General features: G+C 42.7%; 1 protein-coding gene across 22 annotated transcripts in view; it reads left to right on the top strand.

The window, feature by feature from the left end:
* LOC100865513 (uncharacterized) overlaps window positions 1–14,131 on the top strand; it is a 141,501-nt gene that overhangs the window by 51,267 nt on the left and 76,103 nt on the right. The gene's annotated exons all lie outside the window — the stretch shown is intronic.

Raw genomic sequence — 14,131 nt, 5'->3', positions numbered from 1 at the left:
TTTACTTCGCTTCTTAACGTTACACGTGTTTCTCGAATGATAAACGAGCTCCGTATAAACTCCATTAAACTTACAAATTCTCGACGTAATCTAATCGTTTGACAATCGTTTTTCCAGAGACTCTACTGCTTTTCCAAAAAAAAAAAAAAAAAATCCAATAAAATCGTCACTGGCGATCGTCTAGATTCGACGAAAATGTCGGGCAATTCCCGTCACACGGAAGTCTCTCTCTTTCTCTGTGTCTCACAGTTTTTCCGTCTCTTTTTTCCGTTTCGATCATTCGCGTAGCGAAACAAAAGGGCATAGAGGAAGGGAAAATGGGTGCTCGAGAATGAAAATCCTTGCCCTCGCGATGACGACGACAAGGGTTTGAAAAACAAGGGTGCGCGTTATTGGTCCATAAAAGGCACCCGTACAACGAGTCTCGCGTTTCATTTCGTTTCGCGAACTTTTGAACCTGCCCTCTTCGATCAACTTTCCATCGCGCGTGTATTTTTCACAACCTTACGTGATATATAAACGCAATTATACACATATAATCCTGCAACAAACTATTTATTTATTTTACTTTTGAAGAAAGTAAATCGCCCGTTGTAATTGAAGCAGATCAATACTCCTCGCTCGTTTCTAATATTTATCGTTAGGACAGCTAACGTGCTCATAAAAAATTAACATATCACTACTGGTGCTTCTCGTTAGAATATTATCATTTGTATTCATCGCTGACCCTGTCCTGCCTATTATAGTTTTCGCTCCAACATTTGTTCACGATGTTACTTATCCACGTTTGTCGGGGATAGATAATTGTAATAACGCAGCTATAAACACTCCACTTCTTTTTTTTTTTTTTTTTTCCTTTCTTTTCTTGATTGCGTCGTTGAGGACAGTGGACTTGGCGGTGTCGTCGTCAACCATTATATCATCTTTTCAGTTGGTACAGTTAGATCACTTATCGTACTAGGACGATCTTTTCCTAGTTTTTAATGGCGTTCATCGCATAGGTAGCTGTTATTCCAACCGTGGTCTAGAAACTCGCAATTTAACGAGACAGCCGGTAATTTCTGTTTACGTTTCTGTCCTCTATAGAAACAACAAATTCCGCGCCGCGTTTCTTAATAGCGCGTGGCGTTCGGACAACGGTGTTCTAATCTTTTACTTTTTGCTAATTATAGTTATATACCACTTTCATGTCCGCTACAGTGTCGACAGATGGAACGATAAAAAAAGGTAAGCGCGTAATTTTCGAGCGAGGTCGCCACCATTAATATTTCTCTATTTTTCGCGTTACACCAACAGTTCTCTCTCTCTCTCTCTCTCTCTGTCTCAGGCTTTCAATCTTGCTCCACTGCTTTTTCATCAATGACACGTTCTCGAATTATTTTCATTTTTCGTTCCCAGCCAACGATGTCAGTGTCGAGAATTCGCATGAAACACCGTTGCGAAAGTCGGTTCCGCGCAATCTGGCGTAATTTTCCACGTTCCATCGAAATTCATCGAAATTCGATGGATCGTTATGTAGGAGGGGGGAGAGGAAAAAAAAAAAAGATAAAAACGCGAAAAAAAATCGTTTGAACGTGTTCGCGCGTTTTCTGCGCGTTTCGTAGAAATTAATTGCGATACGTGCATATTTCGAGACTGTCGAATGCGCTCAATTCCACGGCTATACGCCTGTATATACGTAAGAAGTCTGCTTGATTACAGATAATGTGGCCGTGCTACGTTCTTTTTCCTTATATAACGCGAGAAAGGTGGAAACGAACCGACAACTTTTTTTCATCTTTTTCCGATTGTAAATAAACCGTTGGGCTATGACGCGGTTCGGAGCACGCCTTTCCAACACGTTCTGCCAGAAATTGTAGCCAAATAGTTTCTGTACGAGGTTCTAATCATTTAAATTATTACTTTCGTTTACTTATCATATAATCAAATTGATCTTTCACGAGGATAATTTATAATTTTTGTCTTTATTTAATTTTTAAAGCTATTTCCTTTAATTTTTCACATCCAACCTCGCAATTCTTTCCCCTCGTTAGTCACGGTAATAAAAGCAGCATCTTTTTCGAAAAAAAAATTTCGAGATCGCATCATCCGCAACGAAGAGAATTCTCATCGCTCGTCTCGAAGAATAAAAATAATTGAGATAGCCGTGTTAAGCAATCCACTCGGTACTTACGTTCGAGCGTAATTTCTCGAAAATATCCGAACGTTTATCCAATTTCTAAGCCATTGTTGTATCCTCCAATGTTGCGCCACGCTTCGTCAAATTATCATATCCCCCTCGTTCCCACGATCGTTCTCCCCAATCGATGAAAATCGCGGATGAAAATCCGGGAGGGCGTTTCGTAAACGGACCAGAATTATTCGCATCCGAACAGCTGTGCAGATATTAAACCGGGTGATGCGTAATCGTAATCACGTTTTCCGTTATTACGCTGTCGTCGCGGAATTGTCGAGGCCTCGTCGCCGATCGTTGGTCGCCGACGTGGGAACGCGATAATGATTAACAAAGGCGCGTTATTAGCCACGCTGCAGAAACGTGAAACGAAGTTAACCGTGCACAGAGCCACAAAGGCACGAACCAAAGTGTGCGGATATATTGTTTTCCACAGTTCGGGCGCGGTCACGCCGTCGTAATCGCGTTTTTCAACTCGCGCTTACCAGATGTTTCGGCCGTCTTGTTCTTCCTATCCCGCTTGATAAGGATCGCCGCTTCTGCTCGTTCAACTTGAAACGCTTGTTTCAATTGGATCGTGAAGGATTTCGTTCGAAATCATTTTGATTTAGCATCTCGTGCGAAGTTTGGTTAATTGATCGGAAAGGAAATTTTGGAGGAGGAAGATTAACGATTAACAGTGAATTGATTTTATAATTCTCTCTATATATGTATAATTTAGTATTTTTAACAAAATTTACTTTTGGCTTTTTTTACGCTCGTAATTTAATACGTAATTTTCATAAACTATTTTAATTATCTACGCACGATATATTTAGCTACATATTATGGATCGATACTTTGAGGTATTAAAGTTAACAGGTTCTTGAAATAAGTTTTTATCTCTCGGTGAATCGGTTAAAGTTTTATACAATTTTAATTGATAAGTTGATAATATAATTTTTATTCGTTGGATTATTCCATTAGATTAATCGAGGTAGTAGTATTTTTTTTTTTTTTTTTTTTTTAACAATCTCGTTACTAAAGCGGAAGGAAGGGATGAAATCGTGGTAACGAATAATTGTACTTTCCTCGCGCGGAACACAATACGATACGATTAGAAAAATTGATCGTAAAGGTTTATTTTGAAAAAATAAAATCGTTGCACTTATCAAATACAAGCAAACGATGAGATTATCCGTATTGCTAGTCCGTCTTATCTTCCAGTTGTTTCAACGATGTTTGCCGTCGTCGACGTTACGTTCGCGATAACAGAAATTTTGAAATTTCTTTCAAATTCAAACGCACATTGAAACGCGCATATCTGGGTAAGAAGAACTCTTGCCAAAAATTTAATATTTTCTTTCTTCCTAAGAGAGATTAAAGAAAAAAAGATATGGATTCGAATTCGAGAGATGCAATTAACGTGGCGAAACGTCGTGAATTTTCATCACGAACTTGCCTCGAATCCCAAATGCAGACTAACGTCCTCGCAGTCTGGTTAAGCCAGGTTTCTACTACTTACCGCCGTGATTTCTCTCACGAAACTTCGCCCAAAGAGTTAATCTCGGACGAAATACGGGTATCGTTCGTTAGCTCGTTCTCATTGTACCCGTTAATTCAGTCCTCGATCACGGTTCGCTGAACCGATAAATCGTCCGCACGATTTCTCGAAGATTCGAGTCGTTGCGATTATCGATCTTTTTTCTTTTTTTTTTTCTTTTTTTTTTTTTTTTTCCCGAAGCTTGGTGTTATCTGAGGTGGCCGCGTCGCCGTTACCATCGCGTATTTACACAACGTTGATTCCATAACACCTAGAATCGCGATACACGCGATGAAGGGAAAAGAGACGGATAAAAGAGAACTTGTTGTCGGCCAGATTGAATCGCATTAATTATTTTTAAGCCGCGGTCGTGTTAATTAAAGAGGCGACCTTACCTTGAAGCTTGGTAGTAGAACAGGCCACGATTTACCAACCGTGCACGCGTTCATTTCCCGTGTCCTTTGTCGTTTATCCCACCCGATTGATCGTTGTTAATCCGATCAATCGTACAATAATTAACCGGTTAGGCAAGATTATGCTCGTTAAGCTATCACGTGGTTCGTGTCACGTCGACTTATTAACGCTTCGGACCGATCGATAATTTTCTTCCTTTAAACGATTCTCTTCTTTTTTCTTTTTTTCTCCCTCTCTTATTCATTGGCCGGGATGGATTTGTAGCGCGAGTTCTAGAGTGTTGCAACACGACACAGACGTTAATCGAATTAATTTCGAGTCGTGGGCGGCGGCGACGACACAGGGGAAGAGCACGAAAGGCTGATACGTGCCACTTTTCCACGGCTGATTTCCACGCGAAAACGCCCGATATCGAGCGACACCTTGCGACTCTTGTGCCACGCAACAGACTAATCCTTGTCACCTTGGTCGAACACCCTGGTCGATACCACGATGCATATCCGTTCGATGCGTAATTGATTATGGAACGTCGAGCATTAGATCGAGGGCCACGATATTTCGTGTAATTCCGTGATCTCGATTCAACCGAACGACGAAGCAAAATTGCAGCGGTGACCCAGTTATCCGTATCTCTCAAAATAATTAGGAGACGGTCTGCCGGAGAGTTTTTTTATTCCTCGAGTATCCGATCTGATAAAACCAGCGATTAAAAGTATATTTCCTGGGAATGGATCACGATTTCAAAAAGAAAAAAAAAAAAATCTCTGATAAACGTGTGGGACTGTTTCCATTTAATATTGAAAATTGACCGACGTCTACTTTGTTTAAGATTGATTTACGACATCGGGTATCTTGATCTTCGAAATAGCATGCAAATGTGTGTTACAACATTTGGTTATCTGATGAAAGCCCAAATTTATGATAGGTACGGTGTCAAAGTAGTTGCCAGTTTCGAGGCAGACGCGAGAAAGGGAAATCATTTTATCGTTGGAGAGGCGGCTCGAGAGTGGCGCGCGGATCTTGTCGCGCGTTTGCGTTACCAATGCCTTAACACTCTTGGCTATCGGCGTGTCATAATCCCGAGGCTATGTCACGCTAAGTAATAGATCCATTAGGCGAGTAGGCACGTCAGACTCCTTTGACCCCTGCGCCAGACCTCACTCCACGCTCCTCACTGGGTGGTATTTGCATATCCGATCATCGACTCGAGGAAAATGGCACGCTTGTTCAATCGGTTTCGATAATTAAGATGTGGATCAATTTTCAATTGAAATTATTCGTCTCGAATTTGAAATTTTAAACAAGATCACACGTTCTTATAATCTTTCGATCGCAAACAACTTGTGCCAATAACTTCTAAAGTTGAACGTATAATCAATCGATTTTCTTTTGATTTTCAGGTGAGTATCCTTTCCAACCGATCTAACGACATTAAGCTGCCATGACGGCTCGAAAGTTGCACGTGAGTATCTGATCCATTCGTCGCGCATCTCACTTCTCGACAAAAAAACAAGAGAGGGAAAATATATAAAACAATCATCGTCAAATTTTTAACCATCGTAAAAATTAAAGGTAACGAACCGTGCGAACCAAATTTCTCTTCAGTTTTTCTCGCAATTAACGCGCTCAAGGGTCAAAGCGATGAAACAGCTTTGAATCGAAATTCCGTGACTAACGATGTTAATGAACGTATCCAGTGGTTTAACCACGCCCCTATTGACGAATCGATGCCCGTGTCTCGGCCCGAAACGGTTCGAATCACCGGAAACGCGCGTGTGCCCTAATGACGGAGCCACGTGATCGATGAATTCGTTTCGGTATCCTTGATCGCGTATCTCGTTATACAATCTCGCGTTACGTGTACGAATCTTTGTTGTTGGGATTAACAAGGCGCGGTACCGAAATGATGATCGATTCGCCACCAATTCCACGGGGAGATCGACGGGGGAGCCTCTTAATCATTCGAAATTACGACCGTGTGACGTCGTCAACGCTTATTTCCCCTCGTTTCCCTCCCTTTTTTTAATATCGTTCGAACGCGACTCGACTCGAGGATCCAACTGTTTTAGCTATATATATATATATATTTTTCTTTTTATTTCCCCCCTCCCCTCTCGTGTTCAATATCATCGAGATGGAATTTGGACGCGTCGAACGAGAAAGAATTCTACAACGCTCACGCTTCATCGCGATGGAATTCTAATTAAGTTTGTCATTAAGAACGAAGTTTAATGTTTGGATAGGCTAATACGTCGAATCGCTAGTTACTCGCTTCGAGAAAGCTACCCGAGATAGAAACTACAGGAGATTTATATGCGATAAATCGAAAACAAACAATATTCACCGGTATTTTTTTAATCAACCTAATAAATTTTCTTCTTCGTAGAGTCGAATAAACTCGAGATATAGGAACTTACTAGAGGATTCTACTTATGCTTCTGCTTTCGTTTCAATCTTTAAACAGTGGAGACTTCGAAACAGTCTCGTTAAATATTTAACATTCCTTTCGACTGATTCTACCTCATCGTATAATTTAATTCGAATCGTACGTCGTACGATACGCGTCCTTCCGCTCGAGCTGTCGATATCCAACGAATGCAATTCTCGAAAACCTCGACCCTTTTAAAAACCCGCTCCATCGCGCGGTTTATTCAACGCGTATTGATAAATAAATACGAAGCATGGAATAGAAGTCGATCTGTCTGAATTCTTCGCGAGTCAATCGTCGCGTGGCGACAATCGAATCTACGGATGGGATCATCGTAGGTGGTGGATCGTCTTCCAGATAGACTCGGTGACATTTGGCGTTCACCTTTAACGGCGAAACGTCGTGTGTCGAAACGTCACGTAAGATAGAAACCATTGTACGCGTTATCAAGATCGCGCTGTGTTTTTCGACTCGGTGAAAGAAGTTAATTCGCCTATTAACGCGACCAGGCTAACGAGAAACGATGTCAACGAACGAAATCGATGTTAATTTGCGGAATGGCGATTCCCTTTGATGGCCGCCTGTTAATGACAGATGTTGAGAAGTGTGGGAATTTAGAAGTGCTCTCGTCGATATCGATCGGGTCCGCTTAACTCCAGTCTATAAAATCACGCTGCGAGCCGAATCCTCTCACTAATTAATATCTAAACAAAGTTATCCGGGATTTTCAGGATAATCGAACCGCTTATTCGAACGAAATGGAAAATGGAAAATCATTTCATATATATATATATATATATATATATATATATATATATATATATATATGTGAGAATCTTCAAAATCTCTTGCAACAAAAGAGACAATATTTTCGAAACATCCGAATCGCGTTCTATTCTTCGCGAAAGGTGTACTCGATAAAGCGAAACGATCCACCATCGCGTATCTTTTTTCTCGTGAGAAATTCAACCGAAATCGACGAACGAATTGCGAATACCACAGTATTTACAATAGTGCATCGCGATAAAATTTTCTTCGTGTTTTGCGATCTTTGAAAGATATTTAGACTTGAACTTGCGGTTAATTTCGGAAATTTCGTTTCGAAACGGCTGCCAAATTACGTGGTGCGTGCGGGGCGTGTAATCTGATTTATAGATCAGAAATTGGGCGAGGCGACCTAGCACCGCGGATCAATACCTTTTCTCTGTTTGTCCTCTCTGTAAAACGGACTCGTGCTACTCGTGGAGAAAATTTCTGGATGGACAGGAATAAGAAAATATCCCCGGTGTCGTTCTATGCAATGGAATCTTGAATTCGTCGATGTTTACCTCGAATACTATTCTGTACTTCTCTGTGCTCTTGAAAACTATGTTTTCAAATCTATCGAAATTGCGAAGCCCGAACGAGTTTTTCTTTTATCCTACGTATCGCCTCTTTATTCGATACGACAAAAGAAGGTACGATTTCCCCGATCAATTCTCGTCCGTTACTCACCGGATGACGAACGCCTCTCCGATCATTCGTATATGATTCGATGTTGATATACTCGAGCGAGAACAATAATACACGGACGTCTAAATGACGGGGAACTCGGTCGATCGAGACCCGGCGTCGCTTGAATCGAGGAGGAGGAGGAGGAGGGATGAAGTGGAAACGATTCGCACGTAGTCAGACGTGGATCGTTCCACGTTTATAATTCCTTTTGGCGCCGTTAAAAATTCCGATTCTGAATGCCACCCGTAATGTACGCCAGTCATACGTACAGCTATTCTTTGTCGTTGAATCCTCGATGCATCGGCAATGAGAAGGAGGTGAGTCACTGTTGAATATAATAACGGCGCCAATAAAAACGATCCTGACTTCTGGCTTTGGTCTTGATTATTTCTGTCAGTTTAGAAAAGGAAAGTTAATTTTAGTTGACATTATTATTGTAAGGAACGTTACGCAGAGGTTACATTTATAAATAAAATAAGAGTAGTGTAACGAAGGTTCGGTTTATTGGGATTGGAAGCTTGTCTCTGTTTCGCTTTCATTGTTTCCGTTCCGATCCGATTTGATTCCATTTGATCAACGTTTCGTTTCATCCTCGACGCCCGGCCATTAGAAATGTTGGCAAGCGATTCTATATTGAGAGAGAGAGAGACGTTTCGAAACTTGCCGAGATTCGAATTCTTGGGAATTCTCGTTCGACAAGTAAAACGGATGTTTCGTCGTTCCATCTTTGGTTCGCGAGATATCGAGAAGAACAGGATAAAGTCTTAAGCCTCCATTTTCACGACTTCCTCCCCTTCGATTTCTCAGACGTCAGCTCTCCCTCGATTCCTCCATCTCGACGGAAACCGCGCGGTTTCCTCTTCCCTTTCTCGCTTCCATAGAAATATTCAAGACATAGAAGCCGACCGGTAAACCCGAGAAAGGAAACTCGACGTAAGGATCCCTACGGCGTCCTTATTACATCTTTTCTCCTCCTTCGAATTTCGAACGATGGAACAATGAATGTTAAATAAAGAGCTTATTCAAGCCAAGTTCTTATAAATCCTCGCCAATCGTTATCTTTTAAGTCGGAGCACGGCTCGAAAAGGCGCTCGATAAATCTCCTCATTACGAAAGCCACTCGGCACCCTGCCAGCGCGTTGTTCTACCGGCCCCCTATTCCCTGTTTCGACATCTTCTTTCCCTCGAAACCACCTCGAAATTCCTCGATGCGTGGCCAGCCTTCATTTTCCGATCCCGTGCACACTTTTCTATCGATTTCTATCTCCGCCCCGCCCTCTTAAACCCTCTTAAACCCTCCTCCCCTCGAATCGCGTGGAGGAATCGTGTTTTTCGTTCGGCAGGAATCGGTCGAAAGCATTTCTGACCTGGAGCACCGTTTCTTTCGCTCGTCCGTTTGTTTAAGAAACGAGTTTAGCCGCGTTCCTTCTTCTTTCGTACGCGCCTAACGATTTACGCGGAATCCCAGCGATTTTGCGCCGGCCAGATTCGTCTCGGAATTTCCACCGTTGCGTTCGCTTTTTCCGGGACACTTTGCTCCCGGAATCTTGCCTATCCAACCCCTCCTCCTTAACGGTCCCCTCGTCCAACGGATCTCTCGACGGATCGATCCGCGTTCCTCTTGGACGATGCCTCCTCCGCTCTTTCTCTTGCCGCTGCAAAATTTTTTCATTATTCTCCGCAATATTTTTTGCTTCTAAGAAAAAAAAAAGAATATATATATATTCGTGAAAATATCGCGTTAGTCGTTGCACAATACTTGGTCCAAAAACGATCTTGAAACGTTTAGATAATAGCGTGGTGGACGCGAAAAAAGCGGCGGAGGAATAAAAGCGTTTTCTCGACCTTAGAGAGTCAGTCGACTCGCCTTCGTCCACCGTTTCAATATAACCGAATATCGCAAAAAACCCTGCTCGCTGCCAGTGCAAAAAAAAGGGGGGGGGGGAAGAAAAAGAGAAGCCTGGTGGACCTCTTTTCCCTATAACGGTACACGTAAAATCCAGCGAGAGAACGAGACACGGTTAATGCGACCAAACGGTTGGTCCACCACCGTGCTCGTGGAAAAATTTAAACGTCAATTCGCAAAGTTCCTCCGGGCAAAGGATAATTCGCGTCCAGTCGAATATTTCCGCATTTCGAACGAGCAACCGGGCAACATTTTTCACAAAAGCCAATGAGAGGGTACGTTGCATCGTCGTGCAAAACGGTTGTAGAATTTGGCTCGCGTGTTACACGTGCGTTCTCGTGGTCGGAAATTCCATTGTGGCCGTCCGATCTGTCTTTCTTTTTTTTTTTCCTGTCTCTTTTTTTCCTCCTCCATTCCTAAATTGTTTTAATTGGATAGGGTAGAGACACACACAAGTTGAGAATCCTCTGTACGTGTGTACGCGAGGCACACGTACGTGGCGCTTTGAACGGGTGCGTGTGGGTGTGTTGAATCGATAGTGCTTTGTGTAATACGCCGTAAATAAAACTAGAAACGTTTCGGGTTACCGGAAAATCGAATGGGAACTCGGAATTAACGCGAGGATACTACGAGGGTATTAATGGTTTCAGTTTGTCGCGTGTGATCCAATTGGGTGGCTAATGCATCTCTTACGAGAGAACGCAACAGAGGCTTGAACGGTCGTCGTTTTCTCCTTTATCGATTCCCCTCTTCGATGTAAAAGAGAAAATCTGTTATAAATGCAAGTAACTAATTATTCGGTTTATAGCATCAATTGCGATTCCATGATCTAGAAATTTAATATTGAAATATGTAATTATTTGACACGTTCCTTTGCCGTCGCGTAGGCCGAGCCAAAGAGTCTCGAAAAGAAGTTCGAAAGTTTGAAATCTATTTAGGAATCGATCGGCGAGTAATTACGTAAATGGTTGTACGCGTTATACTTGTTAATATCGCGAATGCAATATTCCAGGATGGAATTAGCCAAAAAACGGGGAAAGACCGACCTTCGAAAATTAATTGGACCGTGACAATGAGCCTTTTCAATAGAGGCGATAATTAAGCCCAGGTATAAAACGACCCATTTCCATCGATAGCTGCAATTGAATTCACGACCTGTCGCGAGATATTTGTTAGTCAACCAAGCCTTCTCTATAACCCTTTTTCATGTTCCAACACGCGTATTATACGAATCAACTCCCGCCTGTGAATCTCTCTCTCTCTCCTTTCTATCATAATAAAAGTCTCTGGCATCTTTCGCGTGTTTTAATCGAAAAAGTATCCTGCTGTTTCGTTATTAATTCCAACATCAACTCCGCAGTTCTTTGGCAACGTTTCACTTTGATCACGGAAACAGCTTTGCATATTTGAATCGGACAAAACCGGTGGTGGTATCGGCTGTTCGTTATATAATCGTCATAAAAAACGAACACGCACGAACGCGTACTCTATATCCGCGCGTAATTTTGTTTTTACGCGCAAAAGCAGTCCGCACGACGGCGATAATTCGTCAAGGATCGATCGTGAACCCGGTTCGGAGGATAAAAACGATAGTCGGTCGAGTGGTGAATCGAAAACCGGTTTGCGAACGGGTCCAGCACGTGCCGGATGACGAGGCGTATTCGTCTCTCCAGGAAATCTTCCCAATTTATTCCAACTTCTCGTTTCGACGAACACTAGACTCGATATACATGTGTGCGATCTCGGTTGAGGTATACGTGTGCCTGATCTTTGCGTTTGGGTTAGGTTGGGTGTTCTATTCGTCGAGTGCAAGGTGAATAAGGAGGAGAGGTGGTCGACACGAATGGAGAAAGAACTTCTTTTTCTTTTTCTTGAGGAGTGGTGTTGTTCGAGATGCGGGGGCGAGACGTTCCGCCTACGTTGTTGCGCGTTTCGTTAATCCCCTTATGCGTTTTCCTATTGACTTTATCGCGTCCGAAGAAAGATTAAAATCTTGGTAAAAGTCGTCGAAGTAAATCGCGACAAAAGAATCTTTATCAAATCTGCGAGTAAGGGACGAAAGAAATATACAGACACTGTTAAGCGCGATGCTTTTTAATTTTGTTGACGAGGAAATGCGTGTGGGTGTCTTTTTAGGAAATCTTTACTGAACGAGAATTCTGTATCGTCGGTAAGTCGGTAAAGGAATTCTCTGTAATCTCTCTGTAATAATTGCGATGATATTGATTTTATCCGATGTTGGTAACTCGTGGAAACCTTATCTACGGTACATAACCGAGGAGATTGTTAACAGTGGTAGGTAAAGTAGAATTTCTGCGATATGCAATATCGACGATCAGAAAGATGCATTTCGGAGTAAATCTTTATTATACGAAGTATAAATAGATCGCTACCTCGTCTTTACCAGTCGTTGCATTTTCATCGCAGTCGCAAATATTGTTTATCTTTATTCTTTACGTACACGTCATAAAATTAATCGACGTTATCCTTCGAATAATTTTATTTTACGCAAATTGCATTCAAACATTAAAGTATTGGTCTTCGAAATCCTTAAACGCGTCGAGATCGTGCATCGATGGCCTCGATTCGTTTTTGCTAGCTTGCGCAATAGCGCCTCTTCTTCATTATGCATAATCCACATCAACGAGCTAATTAACTGCAATTAGCGAGCGTCTCTGTTATCCGTCCTGCCTGACCTCGTGTGTCTCTAGAAGATTCCTATTTTCTTCCCCCCATACAACGACTGTTCTCGAGTGCGACTCCTCCCCTCCTCTCTTTTCTCCTTTGTTCATTCTTTATTTTCTATATTTGTGTCTTTGCTCGTCGTATCTTCTCTCGACTTCTCTTCGACGTCGTTTCCGCGCCGCATATTTCAAGAAAATTAACGCGGGTTAACTCGCGTCGATCTCGTTAGCGTCTCGACCAGGTATCGTGGGGATATTAATGGTATTAAAATCGTGCACGTAACCGCGATTCGTTATTTATCCCCGCGGCCACGATCTTTTGTCGAGGGAACGTCTCCTTCCTTCGCCCTCATTGTGTGTACCGAGACCACCACTCGTTCCCTCTTTTATTGTCCGAAGAAACTGTGTCTCTCCTTGAAACTCGTGACGTGCGAAAAAAACTTTCCAAGCCCGACGTGTCGTGGAAGCGCATCGTTCCCCTCTTCCACCAGGGGATTTCCACCACGTATTATATGCCGCGCTGGGCGTGCTTATCACGTCGGATTCGATATCGCGAAATTAAAATCCAAATGTAATTTCGCTTTTGCTCGTTTTTCAGTCTCGTCAATTTTCCCGATTTATCACGCCTGCGTGGGTGTTTCGAATTATCCTATCACGAATTATCCTCCGCTACTCTTTCAATGCATTTTATTCGTTCCAGATTTTCATTGCAAATCGAGCGAAATAATCGACGGTTTGGAATAGTAAATTTAGACACGTCGCAACGGTTTGATCCGGAAGATGTCGTTCGCGAGGTATTTTATCACTTAGATGCATACGCTATTATCGCATACAGAGGAAAAGTTGAAACGACGAGTAGTAAGTAAAGGGTACTCTCACTTCCCTCGAACGATCACCTAGCAATTTTTATCATCTTCTTTCCACCATTTGTCAAACTCGGCCGAGATCTTCGCACGAGTTAACTCCTCCCTCGAGCGTCCCCTTATTTATATATATATCTCGTATTTCCCGAATATCAAAGGATTAACGCGAGTAGAAAATTCGTTCCGCGAGGGAGAACCACTCGAAAACTCAAAACTCTTGTTCGTTCCTTGTTGTTACCTAGAAAAAAATCCTAAAGGGAAGAGGAAAAAAAAAAAAAAAGAAAGAAAGAAAAAGAAAATACGATCCATCCAAGTTCCGGGGAATTTTTTTCCGAATCGTAAGCGGAGGCGGAGGCGCGCACGCACCCCGCGCCAAGGTTGACCCACATTCCTTGCAAAGCCTCGGCTGCTTTCGAGCACCATCACCTGGCTGCCTCCGCCGCGCCACGTCACGTGGCGCGGTGGCCGCGTATTCGCGCGGAGAGCTGAAACGGAGGAGAGGATTGCGTCGGTCGCAACCTCGATTGTTCGCCACTGGTGCATGCCAACCCGCGTGTGCAAAAAGAGGGTGAATGGAAGGGGAGATCGCGAGTCGCTTCTCGACATCAAAGTGGCTTGCTCGCGACCACGTTTTTTTTTCTCCTCTC

This window comes from Apis florea, unplaced genomic scaffold (genome assembly GCF_048593485.1).
Source record: "Apis florea isolate Af1SG1 unplaced genomic scaffold, ASM4859348v1 contig_2495_pilon, whole genome shotgun sequence".
NCBI classification, from domain to species: Eukaryota; Metazoa; Arthropoda; class Insecta; order Hymenoptera; family Apidae; genus Apis; species Apis florea.
This window is presented reverse-complemented; position numbering and strand designations above follow the sequence as displayed.